This window comes from Pleurodeles waltl, chromosome 4_2 (genome assembly GCF_031143425.1).
Source record: "Pleurodeles waltl isolate 20211129_DDA chromosome 4_2, aPleWal1.hap1.20221129, whole genome shotgun sequence".
Lineage (NCBI taxonomy): Eukaryota > Metazoa > Chordata > Amphibia > Caudata > Salamandridae > Pleurodeles > Pleurodeles waltl.
In genome coordinates this window covers 928,844,906-928,868,687 of record NC_090443.1, presented here as the reverse complement: position 1 = coordinate 928,868,687, position 23,782 = coordinate 928,844,906, and positions in this window count along the sequence as shown.

The following is a 23,782-nucleotide window of genomic DNA, read 5'->3' as shown; positions in this document are numbered from 1 at the left end:
CACCCATATGCCACACATTGAAACTATAACCATACCTCTATACCCCTGCAGGACCCGACCGTCAACACACCGCGGCGGAGGGGCCAGAATTCTCCACACCCCCCACCCAAGAGGCCGTCAGCGATGACAGCAGCTCTGTCGACCTGGACACCGATGACCAGCCCGGACCATCGGGGACCTCTGGACAGTCGGTTCCCCTCACACAGGCCCAGGCCACTACAGACCCAAACCCCTCTGGGAACACCAGCACAGCTCCCACCCAGTGGGCCCATGCCTCTGTCTCCAGGGCGCGTCAATCTGCGGTGTGTCTACCACTACAGGGCACCCAGGATAACCCACCACCCCAACAACAACAGGGACCTGGGGGCAGTGGTAGTGGGCACACCGGCCAGGGGGCAGAGGCCCAGGGAAACAGGGGAACTCGGAGGGCAGCTGTGCGACAGGGGGGGGAGGAGAGGCCCAGGGAACCCACTCTCCACGAGGTCCTCACCACCATCATGGGAGCATACAACCGCTCCCAGGAGACGATGGCGACGGTACTGGCCCGGTTCCAGGAGATCCAGGTGCTGCAGGAGGAACACTATCGGGGGTACAGGGAGGACATCAGAGCCATCAACACCACCCTGGTTACCATGGTAGGGCTGCTGCAGGACCTCGTCAACAACAGGGCGGACACTGAACAACACCCAAGGGCCCCTGCCACTAGCCTGGACCAAGAACAGCCAACCACCTCCGCCGGCGCTAGTGGACAGGAGGCCCCCGCATAGCAGCAGCCCACCAGACCCCCACCTCCTGCAGGAGAAGAACCACCCCGCAAGAGGGCCCTGAGATCTCGCAAGAAGACAGAGTAGGATGTCAAGACCCCCGCCAGCAACGGATACCACCTGATGTCATCCCACTGTCCCACATTGTCACCCTGTCCATCCTTGAACTGCCCATGCTCCATCTCTCCACAGGCCTCTGGACAATGCACCTGTGTGACTGTTACTCTGGACTCTGCCATGGACATTCCTTCACCATAGCCCCCACCCACTTGAAACCACCCATCCCATTTTGAGCACTTAAATAAACACCTATTTTGCACCAAAATATCTGGAGTCTGGCTGTGATTTTAATAGATTGTAATTGACATGACAGTGCAAATATGTCCTTGTACATGGTGAAGTCAACAAACAGCTGCCACAAAGCTGTAGTCCATGGGGAAACGAAGCACAGGACTCGTAGTGGGGACCCCAGATCTGAAATAGGGAGGGAAAAGCCAAAACTCAGTCATCATACACTGGGGGAAATAGACAGGCAGCAGAGATGCTGGAGAGTAGTTAACATTTACTAAATTATCTTTGAAATGTTACCTGTGTCCTATTGGAAGTACTGTTCAATGATTCTGTCCCTGTTGTCTGTTTCAGCCCCGTCGTCTTCCTCCTCGTCACTCTCCTCAGGTTCCACCGCTGCCACAACACCACCGTCTCGACCATCCTCCTGCAGGAAAGGCACCTGGCGGCGCAAAGCCAGGTTGTGAAGCATGCAGCAGGCCACGATGATGTGACACACCTTCTTAGGTGAGTACATTAGGGATCCACCTGTCATATGCAGGCAGCGAAACCTGGCCTTTAGGAGGCCAAAGGTGCGTTCGATCACCCTCCTAGTACGCCCATGGGCCTCATTGTACCGTTCCTCTGCCCTGGTCCGGGGATTCCTTACTGGGGTCAGTAGCCACGACAGGTTGGGGTACCCAGAGTCCCCCACTAGCCATACACGGTGTCTCTGTAGCTGTTCCATCACGTAAGGGACGCTGCTATTCCTGAGGATGTAGGCGTCATGCACTGACCCTGGGAATTTGGCATTTACATGCGAGATGTACTGGTCAGCCAAACACACCACCTGGATGTTCATTGAATGGTAATTTTTTCTGTTCCTGTACACCTGCTCCCTGTCTCTTGGGGGAACCAAAGCCATATGGGTCCCATCAATGGCACCAATTACGTTGGGAATATGTCCAAGGGCGTAGAAATCACCCTTCACTGTAGCCAATTCGCCCACCTCAGGGAAAATGATGTAGCTCCTCACGGATTTCATCAGGGCAGACAACACTCTGGATAACACCTTCGAAAACATGGGCTGAGACATCCCAGAAGCAATTCCCACGGTTGTCTGAAATGACCCACTTGCCAAGAAATGGAGTACTGACATGACCTGCACCAGAGGGGGAATCCCTGTGGGTTGGCGGATGGGGGACATCAGGTCGGGCTCCAGCTGGGCACACAGTTCATGGATAGTGGCACGGTTAAGACGGTAGGTCAGGATAATGTGGCGTTCTTCCATTGTCGACAGGTCCACCAGCGGTCGGTACACGGGAGGATTCATCCGTCTCCTCGCCCAACCCAGCGGACGGTGCCTAGGAAGGACAACATGGAGCACACAGTCAAGCAACCCACAGGTACGTACTCACAGCTAGCACAGTATACGATTCTCTATGCAGTGAATGGCGTGTCTGAGTGGCTATGCAAGGCCTAGGCCTGTGTGACGCAGTTGAAATTGAGCCATGTGGGCCCTGGAAATGGCGGCTGCCTGACCTGTGAAGTGTGACAATGGGATGTGAGGTCAATGCGCTGGCGTGGCACACCGCGGCGGGCGGCGGGCGAAGACCGCGGCGCAAAGCCGCATTGGTTAACATTGAAGCCTATGGGTTTCAGGAGCCAATGGCGAAGGGCGCCGGCGGTGGCGGGATGCACCGCCGCGGTACGCACCGCCGCGGACGTGACCGCCATTTTCTATCTACTTATCCACTTGCGACTTGAACTTTCACAGGAGAGGACCTATACTGCAAGTGTTGCTGTGACCTCGGTCTGGAAGGGACAATGGCTGCTGCGACTGGGGAAAGGGCCCCTGCCTTCACTGGAGAGGAGTTGGAGAAACTTGTGGATGGGGTCCTCCTCCAGTATGCGCTACTCTACGGTCCTCCAGACCAACAAGTGAGTCTAATTCAATCTGGATTTGGGGCCACTGGCTGGCTTGGGGGCCTGGCGGGGGGCATGGCGGGGGGCCTGGCGGGGATGGGGGGCATGTTGGGCCTGGCGGGGGGCCTGGCGGGGATGGGGGGCATGTTGGGCCTGGCGGGGGGCATGGCGGGGATGGGGGGCATGTTGGGCCTGGCGGGGGGCATGGCGGGGGGCCTGGCGGGGATGGGGGGCATGTTGGGCCTGGCGGGGGGCCTGGCGGGGATGGGGGGCATGTTGGGCCTGGCGGGGGGCATGGCGGGGATGGGGGGCATGTTGGGCCTGGCGGGGGGCATGGCGGGGATGGGGGGCATGTTGGGCCTGGCGGGGGGCCTGGCGGGGATGGGGGGCGTTGGGCCACTGGAAAGGAAAATGCTGAGAAACTTGAACGTGGTATTTCTCCCTCCCTGTACGTGTCACATAGGTCCGCGCCCATGAGAAGATCGGGATTTGGCGTGCCATCGCCAAGGAAGTCCGGACCCTGGGGGTCCACCATCGACGGGGCACCCACTGCCGCAAGAGGTGGGAGGACATCCTCCGCGGGACCAAGAAGACCGCCGAGTCTCTGCTGGGGATGGCCTCCCAACGTAGGCGGGGTGCCTGCCGTCAACTGAGCCCCCTGATGTTCCGGATCCTGGCGGTGGCCTACCCTGAATTGGATGGGCGCGTGAGGGCAGCACAGCAGACACAAGGGGGTGAGTACAAGCATTATCTACTCTGTTGTCGCGCAGTGGAGGTGTCTGGGTGGGGGAGGAGGGCTGTGGGTCCCCCTAGGCCAGGGCGATATCTGTAGGCTGGGCACCCCCGTAAGCCCCTGTGTCCCCAGCCACCACCCTCAGTAGTTTGTCAGTACAGCCATCCCTGGGCCGTGTCATCCATGGGTGCAGTTGTCAACTCTAGGCGTGTAGGGCATGTTCCACGGAATGCGTAGCGGACCCCAAGTGCGCAACTTAGTGCAGGGGGCATCTGTGTCTGTCATGTCCGCTAACTGTACCGGAGATCCATGTACTCAATATCCCTTTATTTCTCTCTCCCCCCCCTTTTTGTTTGTCTTTCTGTGCTTGTGTGCATCAGCATCATCAGGCGGAGGAGAAGTGGCATCGGGGCAGGAGGGAGCTGCATCTCACATGGCCCAGGAGGGCCATGCCACAGAGTCAGACTGGACCAGTGAGACGGAGGGCGAGGGGAGCTCCACGACGGGGACGACTGGACCCTGCAGCGACACGGACACGTCCTCGGAAGGGGGCTCCCTTGCGGGGGTGGCACCATCCGTGCCCCCCGCCATTACAGGTACAGCCGCCACCCAGCGCACCATCTCCGCCCTCCCAGCAGCCCCTCAGCGTTCGCCCCGTGCCCGCTCTGCCAGGAAGCCGGGCATCTCCTTCGCCCCAGGCACCTCAGGCCCTGCCCCTGTTACCCCCGCTGCCCTCAGTGCGGAGCTCATTGACCTCGTGAGGACGCTCATTGTTGGGCAGACTACCCTTTTGAATGCCATCCAGGGGGTGGAGAGGGAGGTTCATCGCAGCAATGCGTACCTGGAGGGCATTCATTCGGGTCAGGCTGCCCATCAGCGATCGTTCCAGGCTCTGGCCTCAGCACTGACGGCAGCCATTGTCCCTGTCTCCTGCCTGCCTCTACTAACTCCCTCCTCCCAGTCTCCTGTTCCTCTGCCTGTCCCACCCACACCATCAGACCAGCCTGCACACACCTCAACACCCAAGAGAAGCTCATCCAAACATAAGTACCACAGATCACGCAGACATTCACACACGCAACATTCCGATGCAGACATGCCAACAGTCACTACCACCTCTGTGACCCCCACCTCCTCGTCTCCCTCCTCCCTCCCTGTGACGTCTACACTCACACCTCCATTCACCTCACCATCAGCCAGTGTTTCCATCACCAGCACACCCTCCACTCCAGTCCGCACACGTGCAGTCACCACCCCCACTGCCATTTACACGTCCCCTGTGTCCTCTCCCACTGTGTCTGTCACCCCCTCTTCCACACCACACAAACGCAGCCACCCACCCACCCAACAGCCATTCACCTCACGACAGCCTATCCCTCCTGCACCTGCACCCAAAGACAGCAAACGTGACTCACCTACAACCACATCCTCTCCCTCCACTCCCATTCCCACTGTACCTACCACTCTCCATTGTCCCAAGAAGCTCTTCCTCGCCACTACTAACTTCTTTCCTGACCCTGAGCCCCCCCCTCCTTCTCGTCGGGGTAAGAAGAGCACCTCAGCCACCACCAGCCCTGCAGCCCCCTTGACAAGGGTGCAGGGGTATTGGAGCCCGCCAGCCCGCATGTCTGGATCTTCGCCCAGCAGCAAGGGGACAGCCAGCCCACCCCCTGGGAAGAGGAGCAGAAGGCGGAAGGGTCGCCGCAGGAGCCCGCCTTCTACATCCCCCCCGGACACCACCCAGAGACAGTCACCAGCCACAGCTCCAAAGGGAGGAAAGGGCCACAGGCCCACGACTAAGGAGGGCAAGGGCAGCAAGTCGGGGAGGTCAGGCAGCAGGCCTGCTGCCCAGGAGGAGCCCACAACCCCCATAGCCGCTGCCCCGGGAGGAACCGGCACAGCTGCCCTGGGAGAGCCCACCACCCCCATAGCCGCTGCCCAGGGAGGACCCAGCCCAGCTGGCCAGGAGGGCCCCACCACCCACAGCCCAGGTGGGCAGTGAAGGAGCACCATCCCCGCTGCCCAGGAGGGCACCACCAGGAAATTAGCAGTTGGCCATAGACCGTCCGCCGTCTCAAGAACCGCTGAACTGGGCCCTTCAGGGCAAGAACCGCTGAACTGGGCCCCGCCGTCTCAAGAACCGCTGAACTGGGCCCTTCAGGGCAAGAACCGCTGGCCCTTTGGCAGACGTGGCAGGGCAGGATCTATCTCGGGCAGGGCTGCAGGATGTCCTCTGGCCAACTTGCCTCCTCCAGTGGCAGTGGGGTCTGTTATGGACTGTATGGACTGTGGCTTTGCTCTCCCCAGGATGGCCCAGTGGGCAGGCCACCCACTGTATGGACTGTATGGACTGTGGCTTTGCTCTCCCCAGGATGGCCCAGTGGGCAGGCCACCCACTGTATGGACTGTATGGACTGTGGCTTTGCTCTCCCCAGGATGGCCCAGTGGGCAGGCCACCCACTGTATGGACTGTATGGACTGTGGCTTTGCTCTCCCCAGGATGGCCCAGTGGGCAGGCCACCCACTGTATGGACTGTATGGACTGTGGCTTTGCTCTCCCCAGGATGGCCCAGTGGGCAGGCCACCCACTGTATGGACTGTATGGACTGTGGCTTTGCTCTCCCCAGGATGGCCCAGTGGGCATGCCACCCACTGTATGGACTGTATGGACTGTGGCTTTGCTCTCCCCAGGATGGCCCAGTGGGCAGGCCACCCACTGTATGGACTGTATGGACTGTGGCTTTGCTCTCCCCAGGATGGCCCAGTGGGCAGGCCACCCACTGTATGGACTGTTTGGACTGTGGCTTTGCTCTCCCCAGGATGGGCCAGTGGTCATGGAGTCCCCTCGTGGATCTGGCGTCGTGTACTCAAGTGGCTGAGGTGCCCCCCCTTCCCTTCCACCTGAGGTGCCTGTCCTATTTTCTTTCTGATGCCCCTGCAGTGTTCTCTCCGTGGAGTTCTTGTCGTGGGACTGGGCCTTGCCCCTTTGCACAGGACCCCTGTGATCCACGGACAGTGGTTGGACTACATTTAGTAGCTGTATATATTTTGTACATAGTTTATTTATTTATTGGGATTACTGGTGTACTTATTTCAATATATCTGCCCGTTTATGATCTCTTCTTTTGGTCTTTGCATTATTTCGGTGGGGGGTGGTTTGTGGGTTGTGACAGTGATCTGTGGGAATGCATTGATGTGTGTGTTGTAGTGGGTGTGGGTGGGTGGGTGTGTGCCGGTAATCTTTTCCCTCCCCTGTGTCGTAGGTGCAGTACTCACCGATGTCTTCCGCGCCGCCGGGCGTGCTCCTGGTATATGAGCAGGAATAGGAGTGCGGGGATGACCTGCAACTCTGGCTCCATACTGCCGGAATCTCGCGTGGAGTGCGTAGAGGTGAGCGTTTTCCCGTTCGTAGTCTGTTTCCGCCGTGTTCTTATCGGCGGTGCTCCCGCCCCGGAAAAGGTGGCAGATTGGTGGGTCGTAATAGGGTGGGCGGTACATTGTCTGCCGCCGGGCTGTTGGCGGGAACCGCCGCGCTGTTTGTTTGTACCGCTGTGGCGGTCGGAGTGTTAAGTTGGCGGGCTGTGTTGGCGGTTCCCGCCAGGGTCAGAATTGCATATTTTAGACCGCCGGCCTGTTGGCGGCTTGGCCGCCGCTTTATCACCGACCGCCAGGGTCAGAATGAGGGCCTAAGTCAGAAGGTAACTTTTTAACCGAGGCCTCCCGCGACCTGTAGCCGAGCAGGGCTCCATCGTGGTCGGCCTGAAAGTTTGACTTTGCCCCGGTCGAGGTGCAACCAGATGACCCGATTGGCGCTTTTTGTTTCTAAGCGCTAGAACAGTAATAATTCTTTAAAAATTCATATCTCCGGTTCCCCTGAACCGATTTTAATCGTTTTTGTGTCATTTTAAAGATAAAAATATAAACTATTTTTATAAATTGGTTTTGGATTTTTAAACTGTTTCCTGTGTTTTATTTAATTACTGTTTTGTGATATTTGAATGCTTTACACTTTGTCTCCTAAGTTAAGCCTTGACGCTCGTTGCCAAGCTACCAAGGGTTGAGCTGGGATTAATTTACTGAGACCTAACTGTACCTATGTGGAGGTTAGTGGCTTGTTGCTAGGTGTAGGTACCTACCTGCCCTACCAGTAACCCATTTTCCAACACATATGATTAACGCAAGGGGGATTCCTGCCTCCAAAAAACGACGCACACGCTGGGATTTTGACGCCTGCGGCCGCGGACATCACAGTTTAAATATGGTGCACGGTTTGCGCGGGATGTGCGTCACATTTTTTGACGCACATTCCGCACAAACAGAGTATAAATATGCCCCACAGTATGTAGTTCTACAGTCTGGCACATTTTCTACAAGCATTTTAGACACAGCAACTTGTTTATCAATTTTATTTCTTTACATGTAAAAAGTGCTCATGTGCCGGTTAAGGCTTCTTGGACTTAAAATAACTGACCAATTCTTGTTACTACCAAGGGAGTAGGCTATTAACAGAGAGAATTAACTATGCCTTGAGACATTAATGAGGCCTGAATAGTCACTTTATGAAGAATGGAGGGTGGAATTCTGTAGCACCGCAGCCCACACTACGAGCACATATGTATCTGTCTAGTCGACACTTTCTGGTATTTTCTCACTTTGACTAACTCATCCAAAGGAGATTTGAAGGGGAGGCATACAGCTTTTTAAGTTCCATGTGGGCGGCCATGAAGGTGGGTCACTCACTCTAAGAGATTAAGGGGCATATTTATACTCTGTTTGCGCCAAATGTGCGTTAAAAAATTTGACACACATCCGGCGCAAACCGTGCACCATATTTAAACTCTGACGTCCGCAGCTGCGGGCATCAAAATCCCAGCGTGTGCGGCGTTTTTTGGAGGCGGGAATCCCCCTTGCGTTAATCATATGCAAGGTAGGCGTTCCCGTCCAAAAAATTACTCAAACGGCCGTGCGGCGTATTTATGCTTCCGGGCAAAAATGACGCACGGCCGGGATGCAGACTCGAAAAATGACGCACAGCCCGATTTGCATAAAATTTTAACGCCTGGGTCAGGGCAGGTGTTAAAATGGGGCAAACACACCTGTATTTAATCAGAACACACAGAAGCAACAGCAGAGCAGCAAAAGGGAGACATGGAGGTGCTTCTCATCCTGCATGCACGTAGATGCAGAGCACAGCAGCAACAACAGCAGCTACCACAACACCAGCAGGGACCCCAAAGGCAGCGCAGAAGGCAGGAGAGGATATTCCGCACCAGAACAACTCTTCTTGGCCTCAGAGAACATGACATCATCCAGAGGTACAGGTTGAACTGAAAAGCCATTCAGCACCTGCTGCGCAACATAGAGCCACAGTTGGCACCCATCTTGCTGACACCCCGCACCATCCCAGCACAAACCAAGCTGCTTGCTGTACTTCACATGCTGGCAAGTGGCTCTTTGCAAACAACTGGTGGCCTGGTTGCCGGAATATCACAGCCATCATTCTCTACCTTCTTGCCCAAAGTACTGGATGCCATCATCAAGAAGCAGCAGCAAACAAAACAGGGGCTCTATCTCATTAGTGGCTTCCCACACATCCTTGGTGCAATCGACTGCACACATGTACGCCTTGTGCCACTTGCTGCAACTGAACACCTCTACCACAACAGGAAGCACACACATTCCATCAATGTGCAGGCCATTGTCGATCACCAAGGAATGATCATCAACATTGTGGCTAAATATCCTGGGAGTGTCCATGACTCATTCATCTTCCGTCACAGCACCATCAATCAACACTTCCAGGATGGACGGTATGGCAATGGACTACTTGTTGGTAAGTACTAAAACCTACTACTATACACACTGCACTGCAACCCTCTAGGACACACAACACATACACCACAAGAACACACTGAGGTTGTGACATCGCTAGCCATGTTTCATTGGTCACCATTGAACCTGTCACACATCTGACAATACTGTACAGCCTAATGTTAAGACGTCTGTGGTCACAACGTTTGGAGTGGGTTGCCTAAATGTCACCTGCAAATAGTAAGCGTCTCAATCATGTTTACAACAATCCATTGCATAAGTCTAAAGGTATGGGATGTACATGGTACATTGATATGAATGTGTTAACAACACTGTCAAATTTAACCTGTGTATGGAACTATCATCTCACCCCCAATGAAGACACAGGGACACCTGTACACAAGTCACAGTGCACGGGAGGGCACACTGTACTGCAAATTCCTAAACATACTGCTGACAACCACTCACCAGCCAAACACTCGTTCAGTCAACAAAACAACACAATGCAGATGGTACATCCCACAAGCCTAGGATGCAACACAATAACACAAAAGAGTCACAGACAACACAAGACAACTACTGCCATGCAAGCTGATATAAATGGGCCAAGCTACATCTAAATGATCCCATTCACTTTCTCTTTCAGCTGATCAGGGGTATGGGATCCAGCCATGGATCATGACACCATTTGGCAACCCAAGTACTGAAGCAGAGCGTGCCTACAATGACGCACATAGGAGGACACGCAGCATAGTCGAGAGGACCTTCAGCATCCTCAAGTCGAGATTCAGGTGCCTCAACATCACTGGTGGTAGCCTCCTATATTCCCCTGAAATGGTCTGTCAGATCATCCTAACATGTACCATCCTGCACAACATTTGCATAAGAAGGAACATTCCCCTCCTGGACCCAGACCCACACATGCACGAAGAGGAGGAAGAGGAGGATGCTGGCCTGCAACATGAGGGGGAACAACAAAACACGGCTGCTGGATTGCGTAGGCGCCAACATTTCGTTAACAATTTCTTTTAAATATAATCACCATCACCACTTTATGAACTAATGTAAATAAGCACTAATAATAAACACCACATCATGGTCTGGCTAATCATTTGTGCACACCTTTAGCTCTAACTATCGGAAGGAGAGTTTTGCCTCATGGAGCATTGCAGATATGCCGATCAGGACACAGAAAATCCAAGAACAATTGTGATGCGTATTATACAACGGTCACATACACACACACTGTAAATGACTGAGATCCTGTACATTTCACCTTTGAAGGGCAATAGCAGAGGACCACACCTATTACACACATAAATGTTGGAAACATGGTTCATCGCAGCATATGGCACACAACTAAGACACCATCACTCAATTAGGAGAAAACAGGCCTCATACATGAGGCAGTTGATGTGCTTTTGCTTCAGTAACAGGATTGTATGACCAGACCCTTGACAGCAGTAAGTCCAACTACATCCAATCTTTGCAACGACTATCTGTGACTTGAGTTCCATATAAGCAGAACATAGACAGCACAAGTGCCACACATATGACAAGCATTGCGCACATAACATTCCATGTACATGTCAGCCCATTCCCCCACTCCTGACACACCCATGTGCCTGGTCACAACCCACCTGTCTGAAGAGGTCCCTGGAATACGAATATGTGTACCCTGATATTCCCTCCTCTACACACACAGACTTACAAGAGTCATCCAGTGTGCTACACCCTTTCCTATGGTATACCATTGTCATAGTACTATTGACTGCATGGACGTCAGGTCAAATAATACACTGGCTTGTAGTTTCTAAGCCCCGGTATCACCTGTAGATTGCTTCCCGTGTGAAAGGTACTGTTGGCCATTTGAATGCAAATCTCACCTACAGGACTTGTGAGAGACTGATGCAGCCCACACCTGTCATCACGTCCATGCACACCAGCCATTTTAACATGCACTGCCCCTGCTGATGCCTCGAACAGCATTGAAGTTGACATTTTGACAAATACACCGTTAACGTTAAGCATTGCTACTAATGAAGCCGTGTAACACAGCCCTTGGGTTCATGTGTCACCTTCAAAAAACACAGGACATACACAGTTTCACATGTCAACTGTCTAGTGCTCCCTCTGACCAGTCTTAGTCAGACCACTGATCATGTAACTTGTGAAATTGCTGGATCCTGATTGACCCTGCATCCTGTCAGCCTGACTGGCACCTGTCTGTGGGTTACCCTAAAAATTACCTGTGGCTACATATGTACCACACTTGCTTTACAAAACCTCTCATTCCTCACAGGGTATTTTGTCATGTGCGTCATCAATGCATACTCAAATACATTGTATAGCATCATCTGCCTTTTATATTTGTTACATTGCCCTTGAATAGCAAAATCATGGCCCATCCCTTGTCTGGGTCTCATTAATGCCTGAACTACAAAGTGTGACAGTGTACCTGGGCCATAGCCTGGGATTGGGTACGTGGCCTCCAGCAGAACCAGCAACCTCAGATAATGTCCATGAAAAGTCTACAAATGTTAGGACCCTGACAGTTCACACGCCGAATTACATTGTTCACAACATATTGATGGGCCGTGTGTGGTGAAAGCTGCCAAAATAATCTGTACAGAGGCTATGATGTTCCCAGATGTAGTGGGATTCACAGAGACCAACCTGTGTACAAATGTTGTAATGACACCTGCCGGAACATGACACCTGAGACATTCTCTCACTCAGCACACCAAGGTTGCCCAGTTGAAAGTCTCATTACACGTCTTCAGTGACAGGGTGGGACCATCCCCATGTAGGTTTGCATGTCCTCATTGACTTTACTCACATTTATCTCCGAAGGATACTCAGTAGATACACGATTAGCTGACACTGACTCATGATGAGACCTGGACGTAACAGTGACAACATACACCTCAACAATTTATACAGGATCAACATTGGACCACACACATGAACAAGACAACTCTGTGCAATTGATCACTGGAAATATGTGGACACGGGCTGCCTCGTATGCTGGTCCACCACAGCCACTGGAGAGTTGTGGCTCAGTAATATGATCTCAACTGTGGCATCATAATGCATTTCTGCTTCACCTTTGGCTGTCTGGCCCAATTACATGGTACCAACTTTGTCAAGGCATTTGCCTGACTCACTGTGAGATTCACCAACAAGTGCCTAGGAAGCTGTTTACAAAAATCTAGGACCATAGGATGGTGAAACTGTGGACAATTTACATGACCAAATGTCAGCCATCTATCTGGTGCATGTTTTTCCATTTGTGGTGTCTACGTTACCCAAAACCTTGGAAGGGCACACAACGGATGTTGCTACATGTATGACTAACACATATCCTATCTCATTTCCACATTGACTTGCATCTATGGTATGGATACATTGACTACACATTCTACAAGCATATTTTCAATAATGCATCTTGTGATGCACACACACTGGGTCAACAACTACATTAGTGGCCACTGCACACACATTGAGCCGTAGGCATTGAGGTATTGTACCAATGTACGTCACCCTGCTATCCTCTCCTGATGGCAAACATGGCCAAATTGTGCAAGACATATATGTAGGCCACACATATGGTCATCTAGTGCGTCAGCCAACCATCAAACTCCAGTTAAGGAAGTAGTGGTGCATTGTCCGCTGCAGTATGATGTCTCACATATGAAGATACACCATCAATCACCAAAGTGGTTGCAAGCAGCCTATCACAGTAGTATCCCAAATGTAACCTAACATGAAGATTGATACATGCCACTAAACCAGTTAATGCACTAAGGGGCATATTTATACTCCGTTTGCGCCGAAATTGCGTCGTTTTTTTTGACGCAATTTTGACGCAAAACTAACTCCATATTTATACTTTGGCGTTAGACGCGTCTGGCGCCAAAGTCCATGGAGTTAGCATCATTTTTTAGCGTGGACACCTACTTTGCGTTAATTATATGCAAGGTAGGCGTTCCCGTCTAAAAAATCGACTCCGAGGCATGTGCGTCGGATTTATACTCCCGGGCAAAAATCACGCCCGGGAGTGGGCGGGTCAAAAAAAATGACGTACGGCTGCTTTTGCGCCGTTTTTTAGCGCCTGCAAAAGGCAGGCGTTAAGGGACCTGTGGGCTCTGAAGGAGCCCAGAGGTGCCCCCCCATGCCCCCAGGGACACCCCCTGTCACCCATGCCCACCCCAGGAGGACACCCAAGGCTGGAGGGACCCATCCCAGGGACATTAAGGTAAGTTCAGGTAAGTGTTTTTTTTTGTTTTTTTTGTGGCATAGGGGGGCCTGATTTGTGCCCCCCTACATGCCACTATGCCCAATGACCATGCCCAGGGTACAGAAGTCCCCTGGGCATGGCCATTGGGCAAGGGGGCATGACTCCTGTCTTTGCTAAGACAGGAGTCATTTCAATGGGGTTGGGAGTGAAAACAAATGGCGCAAATCGGGTTGAGGCGAAAAAATTGCCTCAACCTGACTTGCCCCATTTCTTGACGCCCAAGCTCCATATCCCCCTACGCCGGCGCTGCCAGGTGTACGTCGTTTTTTTTAACGCACACCAGACGGCACCGGCGGCTAACGCCGGCTAACGTCATTCAATAAATACGGCGCCCGCATGGCGCTTCAGAATGGCGTTAGCCGGCACTACTTTTTTTGACGCAAAACTGCGTTGGCGCAGTTTTGCATCAAAAAGTATAAATATGGGCCTAAGGGACTGATGTATCAAAAAACCAAATTGCATTTCTTAAATAGGGAATTTTAAGAAATTGCTATTTAAGAAATGCAAAATGGTATGTATGATTTTTGCTATTCGGTAATAGCGATTTCTTAAAATGTGCAAATGCTATTACCAAATTGCAAATAGAGAATCCAACTCCATTTGCACCTATGGGCCTGCTGCGAATGGTTTTGCATATCCTAAATTGCGAATTCCAGTTAGGAATTTGCAATTAGGAAATGCAAATCCCCTGGTGCTGGGGGCTGAAGGCCCCCTCTGCTGCACCCCAAAAATATTTTTACGGACACGTGAAGCACACACATGCCTTAGGGGCATGTGTGCGCTACATGTCAATTTTAAAAATGCATTTAAAATAAATTTTTGTAATTTGCACATGGTTACCACCAAACTTTTGTTGGTGGTAATTGCATTTCCTAAATGCCCAATTTGCATTTAGGAAATGCTTGATACATGTGCTTAAGAAATCGCAAATAAGGATTCCTTAGTTGCAATTTCCTATTTAGAGAATCGCCATTTGCGAATATCTAAATGGGGGTGCAATTTTAAGGAATCGCTATTTTAGCGATTCTTTAAAATTGCACTGTGAATGCCTTCCATACATTCTGAAAGGCATTTTTGCATTCGCAAACAGCAGTATTTTGCGATTCGCACCGTTTGCGAATGCAAAATCGCATGATACATCTGGCCCTAAAATAGAGATTATTTTCATTATGCGTCATTTTTTCACGCATACAGCTTGTGCGTCATATTTTTCGACACACAGAACTGAAAAATATACTGCATCCAAATAATATTAACCAAAAATTAATATTATTTGGAAGCGGCATTATTTTCACTCCTGTTCGTCGAAAAATATGACACACAAGCTGTATGCGTGAAAAAATGACGCATAAACGAAAAAAACTGCAGCCATTTTATGCTGGATGTGATGTAATAGGATATCCTGTTTACAGATTCTGTACAGTGGGTGTACTTTCACTTTCACTTTGCAGTCTGTGAATATTCTAGACTGTGTGGCTGTGTTCAGAGTGTTTTCCAGTGATCTTGTGCTTTGGTGTCCTGTGTGCTATTTTACTTGTTGGTTTGTGAATTAAATATTGTTGTTTATACTGTCTGAGTGTGTTTTGTTTACATTTGTCCAGTTTAGTAGTGTATTTGTTGTTTGTGGGAGTCTGTTGTGGGTAGTGCTAGTTTGGAGATCGTTGGGCTCTTTTAGTTGTTAAGTTTACTTTGTTTTTTCGGACTCCTACTTTCCCCCTTTTCTCCTTTCTTCTTCTTTTTTCTCACCTATTCCCCTTTTCTGTGCTGAGATGTGGGGTAGGCCACGTCTTGGCAGGATGGGCGAGGAGGAGTTGGGGGGCTTTATATGGCTGGTGTGCCATTTCCTCCCAATCATGATCGAGGCAGGGGGCAGGGTGATACAGGGGTATCACACTGAGGCGCGAAAAGTCCGGTGGAGAAAGGTGCTGCATCACTTGGTGATGAGAGCCAGAGGGATGACCACCAGCTGAAGCACCGCTGGGCTGACCTCATCTCCAGGGAGCGAGATCTGCTGGACCACTTGGGAATTATGATTGGTGGCCCTGTTGGTGAGTACAGATCATGTAAATGTGCACAATTAAAAGCTCTGTAGTGACATCAGATGATTGGTACAATATCTGCCAGCTAAGTTGCTGACTGTGTGTAATGCTGCGGAAACATACAGGGTAATTGATGCACTATGTGAAGGATCACAAATGCTAGCTGTCAGGCAGGTCATGCTCCGCAAACTTAATGGATGCTTTTTGCTTAATGTAATTTAGTGCCGCCTTTGTGTAGGACAACAAAACAAAAGATGAGGCAATCATGACTCGACAGGTCACATTTGCCAGTGAAGTATAGATATACTTAAATAATTGCAACATATGTTGACGCTATAGCTAGACTGACTTTGGAAACACTACATGATGCAGAATATGAGTGCTGCCTTCACGTCAATTGATGATTGCAATGTGGCCCAGACATATGTCTCATGTGTGTCTGGTGAGTGTGTAAGGAAAGCGTTCACAGAAGTTCTATGCTTGTTAGGGATTAATGTGCTCCTTCATATTTTTTGGATACATGTCAGATCTGGACTTGAAAACATTGGGAAAAGGAGTAAGGTGCCCTCAGCTAACATCTTAGACTGGTATTTGGTGTTTGTTGTGCCACATTCCGATTAGGGATGGCAGTCCAAAGGTATGCACAAGGGTACAAATATCTATGTTTGGTGAAAATCACCATTGCTGGGCCACATCAAATGAAGAAACTGTAACAACATGAGGGCTTACAAAAGTCCCTGCCCCTCTGTACATTGTACCTATATGTCATAAATGTGTCACGGCCACATAGGCTGTTTGACAGGTAATGCAGTCCTCAAGTAACCAGCCTTTGGATGTCTCTCTTGGATGCACATGATGAGACGAATACACACCATTATTATTTCTGGTCACTAATGAAGGGGCATGTTTGCTACCACATGATAGTCAGGGCCAGTGCATGTGTGTAGATCTGTGTGTAATTGTCGCAGGAGACCCATGCTATGTATATGTTGGCCGTGATATATCCGATGCAGTATAAGCATGTCTGAAAGGCTTTCATTACTTATGTCAGCTTACACATTGTTTTTGTCTTTGAAATTGTTGGTCAGTGCACAGATTCTGAGCACATTCTTCCTTCCATGCTTTACAGGTGGACCGGCACCCTACACTGTGGGAGAGGTGGTTCAATTTGAGGACCCCGACACCTACAGTAAGTGTTGATATGTCTGTTATGTTTTGTGTTTGCTGGTGATTTGTGATGGACTCCTGTGTGTTGAACACATAGCAAGGTGTGATGCGCTGGCCAATCATTTTACTTGTTCCATGAGTGGGATTTCAGTTTTTATAAAAATTAGACTTGCCCAATGCTTATCCAATTATAGTAACTAGGGATTGTAGTGCATTCCTGTAGGGCCCGCAATGAGAACTGGGGTGAGTCATGTGGATTACACTTGCATCAATAAGAGTCGCACTGGAACTCATCTCAGATTGAGTCTGCATGTCAGACTCAGATTCTCCAGATTGGCACTGCAAATTGCTTTCCAAAAGACTTCTGCTTCCCTATTCACCAATTTACTTATTAAACTGTAGGTTGAACTTTCTGGCAGCATGTACTTTCAATAGTAGCACTACAAGTATGTGGAACTTGAGTGCAGTGGCCTAGGTGTGCATGCAAATCATGGGTGTTCTTGCTACTCTGTGTCTGTTGAAAGTCATGCCTCACTGGAAGTATATGATGTGGACCAAGGTCTGCATTTCCTGACATGTGTGGCACTAGGATTGGTCAAGGGTTTGCAGACTCCTAATTGTTGATAGACCTTACCTGTGGTGTGTGTGTAGAGCCAAACACGTGTTGAGCTTTCTATTCACTCCTGGGTGTGCATGTTGTTTGGAATTGTTTGTTGTTCTCCCCCCCCTCAAACACAGGCATGGGTTTGTGAATAGGGTACCTAGGACTGATGCTACCAGTATGTTACACATACATGTGAATATTTGAATGTTTGCTCGGAACCTAGTATACACACTCAGGTATGGCACATGAGTACTGTACTAGCAAGTCCTATTACAACTTGCAGACCATGTGGCTTTTGTTTTTCATCACATACACTGACATATGTAGCCCAGGCATTGGCGGAGGATGTGCAGCATGATTGTTAGCTGACAACTGTCAGAACTCAGTTGGCAAGTTATTGCCAGTTGTTCCCCATCTTGTAGGTTTTGGATGTGCTATGTGTGAGATGACCTTTGTAGGCAGGCCTGCCATGTACTTCCTCACAGACATTCAATGATCTGTATGGTGATATGAGCTGTTACAAGTACAGTAGATGTATTGTCAGATTGACCGCTTGTGCCATTTCACACAATGCAGTTCCTATGGTAAATTGTTGGTCTTTGTCTTCACAGCTGCAAACATGACACCCGTCCAGGTCCATGAGTTCGAAAGGTGGGCCATGAGGTACCAACACATACTGCAGGTACAGTCGGGGTTCAGGAGGATGGCCCGTAGATACCAGGCGGAACGGGCCTCCGGAGCATGGTGAGCTTCACCACAGGGTGGCCCAACTTTGCCCACCACAGCCACCACCAGCACAACCACCGGTTCTCCCCAGGTGGCCCCACCCACAGCGGGGACTGTTGTCCCTACGTCAGCTGTGCACCCATGCCCCAGCATTGCGACAGCTGCAGGACAGCCCACTGGCCTTGGCTCCATACGCCCACAGACCTCCTCTGCTGGTACCCAGACAGCCCCAGCACCAACTGTTGACCCTGCAGCATTCCAGGAAATGGAAAGGAAGATGGACCGTGTATTGAGGAGGGTTAGCAATCTGAGCCGGGATGTCCACGACATTAAAAGGCGTGTTAAGTCGATCAAGCGGACCCTTCGGAGGGCCAACCTCTAGACTTATTTTACAATGGACATGATTCCCTCCCCTCCCCTCCCTCCTCTTTCCTTGTTCTCATACTTAGTGGGCTTAGGGGGATTAGTGTTAGGCTAGTATAGGCTGTTAGTTTAGTTAGTGTTAGTGGGGGAGTGGGGGGTCATGATTCTTTCTACTTTTACTTATTAAGTGTGTGGGTGGGTGTGTGTTGGGCAATGTTGGGGTTCTTGTGTGTTTCCTAAAAAAATAAAACCAAAAAAACCATAAAAATAATAAAATTTAAAAATAACAAAAATAAATATATTTGTTTAGGATAGTATAGTATGTGTGTAGGTTAGTATGTGTTGTCCTCCATGTGTCCCGTCTCATAATGGGGGGTTGATGTCTAGAACGATTCGTTACATGTGATAAGTAAGTTTAGCTTAGGTTAGTTAGGGACAGTTGTGGGTAATGAGCAGTCAGGGTAGATTAGGGTAGGTGATACTTTTCCCTCAGTTTCCTCTTCTGTGATTAGCTTTTAATAAATATATAGTTAACCCCTTTACAGTATGTGTTAAATGCTACTTGATCATGGCCTTGGCATTAGTGTACATGACTTTTGTTCTATTACATTTGTGTCCTATGCTACTAACAAATCCAAACTGAGCTGTAAAATGGCAGCTACCCCAGAGCTACCTTGGAAAGATTCCAACATTCGTTTCAACCACCAATCACAGGTAACATGGATCACAAAGCGTTTTTCTCGATGAGTATGTTTTCTACGTCACAAACAGTGCTTCCAGACTTGGTATTTGGGGAACAGTTTTAGGTCTGACTGCAGTGTGATGTTGAGGGACACCCTTATAAGATGAGTTATCGTAAGCACTCTTGTATTCTTGTCTTCATTACTCACATAGATCATTTGTGACACTGTTCAGCATGATTACCTATTTGGATTTAAACTCAGACAGCTTAATTCATGCTGTTTCTGTAGTGTTTGCTTAGATTTGTGTGCACTGTTATATGTGTTAGTATTACATGGTGACAACATTTTGCTGCCACTATTTGATGACTTAGATATCCCTTGAGGAAGCATTATTCTGTCCAACACAGCATGATGGTGTATGGTTTCTCACTTCATCAGATATTACCCTCAGGAAGGGCAGAGTATGATGCAATCCTGGCCACTGTGCAGATTTATCTGACTACATTATATCAGGACAGTTGTATTGACAGGCTACATAATTTGACAGTAGGCACATTTCAGTTATCTACTGCACAGTTGATGTGTCACATTACCCAGAGACAGATTTGTTGTGTAAGTGCTATTTATTGAAAAGTGCTGTAGTGCTATATGTACATTTTCCATGATTGTGAGTCCATTCTAGTGACATCTTACATTGTGATCCTACACAAGGGGTTAAGGTAATGCTTCTGACATGCTGGGGTGATGTTTCAGACAGTGCAGAGGGACAGGATTTGCCAATTAGTAAGAGAGAGACAATCACTGGGCAGGCTGACAAGATATACAGTGGTTAGCAGAACAGTCATTGAGTAGAGTTGTTGTAAGACTGGCATTTGACAAAACGCAGGACCTTGGTAATAGTTGGCCATGTGGCAGGGACTAGTGCTTCCGGGTACTCTTCCGTGTGAATGTGATCTGTTCCATGTCTTCTTCTTCTGATGTGTGTGTTGCCTCCTCTGTCCTTGTTGGTGGTGGTTGCGAAGAGGCAACACACACCTCAGTGTTAGAAGACGTGGAGTCAGACATCCCGGTCGCTGCTACCTGTGAAGGTATTAAGGGCAGTACTGCTGCAAGGAGGATCTGCTGATTCTTAGGAATAGCAGCCACATCATGATGGTAGGCAGCCAGGTCGGCCCTGAGGGGGTCATGATTGCATTCGTGCATGCAGTGGAAGGTTTGGGGTGCGAGGTGTTGTGGCAACTCCCTTACTGCAGTGGTGAATTCCTTTACAGTTTGTTGTAGTCCTTGCAGGATGGATGTTAGTGCTTGCATAGCTGCTGCCTGATCTGCAGATGACATCATGCACGAGCGTACCCCGTCAAGGCTGGCTGCCATAGTTTGCATCCCCACCCGCACCTCCTTGGCCAGCTCCCGCTGTACTCTGACTACAGTTCGCTCAAAGCTGGTGCCTGTGTCGTCTGAGTCCTCAGCTGTATTGGAGCTGGCAGGTCTTACAATTGGGGTGTTGGGTGGGTCCTCTGTGATGGCTGCTTGCTCTGTGCTCCTCCTTGTGACTGAAGGTGGGGTGTGGAGGGTTCCAAGGACCTCTTGGATGGTCTCCTGGGGAATGTTTATCAGCTCGTCATCCATGTCATCAGGGTATTCTGGGACAGGCATATCCGCAGGAGATCCATCTTCCTCTGCAATGAAACAGGGTACAATTAGTGTGTCTGTGTTGTGGCATTAGTGATGTGACATGCCTGCCTTGTGATGAATTCACATTGTGATCTTGTTTCATGTTCATTGCTCCAGTCTTTCAGATGGACATTTTCCCAGGCCTATGGCCTACCTGCATGTCACATGTATAGTATTAGGTTATTGGACTTTTCTGTATCATCTCCTCTAGTATTGTTTTAGGCCAATTGGTGATTTGCCATCTTCTTGTCCTACTCAACCCTCCGTCTACATCCATTCTCATGGTGAGGCCTATCACTGGCTGTGGGTGTTCTGATGGCACTGGCAGCACACTTAACAATCTGGAGCGGCCCCAGTCTCTGATCTTTCACTTCCACTTTAATGTAGTTGACATGTGGCATATCCTATGCATAGCATTGTTATGGCACGATATGGATGTTGGCATTGGTAATGTGTAGAGCTGATGGTGGGAATGTGTGGTACATTGGAATTCCCTGATAATCGTAGCAGTGTCCTATTTCCTCCTCTGACTGTGCAGGTGTATTTCAGTGACCAGTTACATGTGTCCTCCCCCTCAAAGCTGTTGTCTGAGCAGTATGACATTTGGGATGTTACATTGTGACCCAGGCACAGGATGGACCCTGACATATGCAGCATGGGTATGTCCTTAGTGCTGTGTAGCTCCTATTGTTGTTGACTTTGGCTGATGTTAGCGACAACTATGGGCATTGACATTTGACAGTACTGGGGCCTTTGTCTTTTTTCAGGGGATTACTGGAGCTGTCATCCCCAACCCTCTAATTTAGGTGTTTATGATCCATGGGGAAGTTACTGCCATTGGCTACTTGAGCTACACACAGAGTGGAGGTGGTAGTGGCAACTGTTGTGGCAGTTACATTCCAGTTGTCAGTATGGCTAGAGATTGTTAATAGGGCCCTTTTTTATGTAGGGGGTATGGTGGCTGACGTGTGCCGGGATGTCAGTTTGACGTTGTGCCCTTCCCTCCTGGCGTGGCTTTCCCTTTGCTCCATCGTTGGCATGTCAGCATGCCCCCATGGGACTGTTGTTGGTGTAGTGTAATGGTGTGCCCCAGCTTCTGTCTGTGCAGGCCATGCCCCCATGCCATCCCCCTTTGCCCATGCCACTCCATGTATATGATGACTTCCATGCATTATGTGGACAGTATACCCCCAGTTGTAGTTGACATTAGTGCATGTTAATTCCCCATGCGACTTACCCTGCATGTACGTTGTCTCCTGGTAATCTGCGCTGTCCTGTCCTTGAATCCCTGTGACGATCTCCACAGGGATGACGGCTGCGACCATCTCCTCCATGTGGTCCAGGGGCTCCTGGTGTGCTGGACTCCCACCTCCAGTCTGCAGTGCTGCCTTCCTGTTCCTGGCCATCTTTTCCTTGGTCCTGCGCTTGCAGTCATGCCAGCGTTTCTTGCACTCGATGACTGTTCTGCGTACTTCTGCCACTGTTGATCTTGTCGACAATTTGTTGCCATATAGCCTCTCTCCTACTAAGAGGCAATTTTGAGGTGACAAACAGTTGGTGCTGGTGTTCCGTCACCTCTTTCACCAGAATTTCCTGCTCCTCTGCACTGAAGCGACACTTTCTTTTCTTCTTAAAGGTGTCCTGGTTCTTGTGTGGGTCCTCCTGGCTGGTTCCTGGTCTGTTGTCATCTTTCTGTGGTCTGTAGGGGCATCTGGGATCCATTTTGGCTCTCCTCTGCTGAGATGGCTGTGTTTGCGGCGATTTTTGGCCCAATTGCGTCAAAAAACGCTGCATATACGGTGTGCGGGGTCGTAAAGCGAGTTACGTTGCGTTTGCGTCGTTTTGCTTTCTGACTTGCCGCAGCGTGTGCGTAAAAAAAAAATTACTCACACCTGTGGCTTGCGCCGCCGTGCATCAAAGTATACATTTGACGCCCGCAAGACGCACAGAAATGGCGTTAGCTCGCGTTAAAATTTTTAGCGCAAAACTGCGTTAGCGCAGTTTTGCGTCAAAAAGTATAAATATGGCCCTTAGGAACTACGTAAAGTGCCTTCAACGCCATTATTTTACTCACACAATTCCAGGTTTAGACTTGCAAATACTAACAAAATATGTTTTCTTCTTGTTGCATTCTAGGGTCATTGCACATCTTTCAGTACAGGATCTGAAAGGCCATGGTAATGGCTGCTGCATCGGCCTTTGTGAGACAGCTCAGGGTACCACAGAACTGCATTCTGATTCAAGAAAGGAAGGGAGTATTTGGTGAATAAGAGTGAGCTGATAATGACAGGAATTACTAATCACATTGATTTTAAACATAATGTCAAAAGAGATAAAAATTCACCATCTTTTTAAAGACCCATAAGTCTAATGAGTGATAATGGAGAAGGAAAACGACTCAGGACATCAGTCCTAAAATTGGGGGCCAGATTTACTAACAGCTTGTGTCACCCTTGTGTCACGCAAGGCTATACAAGAAGGCATAAGCCTTAAGTGAGAGATTTACAATGCCACGCAGAGCCACCTTGCATGTTCCTGCATGGCATAGTAAATCAGAAGTAACGCAAGACAGCACAAGTCGCTTCCTTGCGTTGCTCACCCCTGGGAAGGAGCTCCATAGGTAGTGAGTGGGTGTTCCAACATATTGTCTTTGGCACATTCCCAGATGCATTCTGCAAAAAGCCTCATAGGATTATTTTGGTGTATGAATCTGTCCCTTCCTGCA